At 44.7% G+C, this 1,150-nt stretch overlaps 1 protein-coding gene across 1 annotated transcript in view; it reads left to right on the top strand.

Moving 5' to 3' along the window:
- Positions 1–1,150, top strand: part of LOC109474779 — a 20,508-nt gene that overhangs the window by 15,671 nt on the left and 3,687 nt on the right. The gene's annotated exons all lie outside the window — the stretch shown is intronic.

Below are 1,150 nucleotides of genomic sequence, written 5' to 3'. Positions count from 1 at the left end.
TTATCCAGGAGGACAGTTACATTTCACGGAGGGGGAGTTCTATTTTTCTATGCAACAATTTGACAAGTACATTATTTTTCAGCACACTTTTATTACTCCGTGAAGGAGGTCAGGACCTCCGGACGGAGTGTTGTAATCGGCTGATTTTTCATGTTCGCAGTCAAAACACTGGGTTCTCTTTGTGTAATCGGCACGCAATTTTATACGCCGTCTGCGGGCATGCCCGTGTTGATGCACGAATGTGTATTTTTGCCGTTGCTACTTTCGCGGTCAATGTAATATCGCAGACGCACCCCTACAATTACGAGGCGAATTGGAATGGTCCACAAAAACGCGTTGTTTGGAATAGCAGTGGGGTTCAAAAAAGTTCATGCAGATACGGGGTGGTTTTTATAAGTGGTTCCAGATGTTTTTGCCCATGGTTAAGAGATGCCAAGTTTTTTGGAAGATGTTCGCAGCCAAAACGCATTCTTCCGTACGTCGCATTTCTGTGTAATTTCGCATGTGGTGTTGCATTATGTCCGGGATGATGCACGTTCTTTTTATTTTTACCGTAGCTGTTTTGATATTGGAGTAAATGGTTATTTTCGAAACATCCCCATGCCGTTGAAATGTTGTCGTCCGTTTATGTCACCGGTAGTAAGTCGGGGCGGGGCTGATGGGTACGGATATGTGGGGTGGTCAGAGGTCAACATTAGGAAAAATTTAATGTTAATACCGATGACGTAATCCTATCGATTTCAAACTGGTCGGGTGTGGCGACCTAGTGGCGGCGTGTATATTAGTCACGTAGCAACTAGCCGGTCGTCCTAGCAACGAGCGTGCTGGCCGCTTGACTGTACACATGGGCAATATTTTTGGGTTGGGCCGCTCCATAGTGTTAGTGGAGCAGCTCTTTGGAAAAATGGACAATATTTTTGAGCAACCCATCAATGTGTTTTGCCTCGTGGTCGGATGTGGTCTGGGGCTGGTAAACCACATATTAGTAGATCGGATAATTTAATGATTTGCTAGTTGTAAACGCGTCCTGTAGTATGAGCCGGTATAGGAAGACCTACCTGGCTGAAAGAATCTATTATCTACTATCTACTATAAGATGTAACCTGTGTTACACAATCATGCTTTCGGCCGGATTGATGTGCAACTGTTG

Source organism: Branchiostoma belcheri, unplaced genomic scaffold, assembly GCF_001625305.1.
Source record: "Branchiostoma belcheri isolate BF01 breed outbred unplaced genomic scaffold, Haploidv18h27 scaffold32, whole genome shotgun sequence".
Classification (NCBI taxonomy): domain Eukaryota; kingdom Metazoa; phylum Chordata; class Leptocardii; order Amphioxiformes; family Branchiostomatidae; genus Branchiostoma; species Branchiostoma belcheri.
The sequence above is the reverse complement of the archived record's forward strand: the minus strand, read 5'-3'. Positions and strand labels throughout refer to the sequence as shown.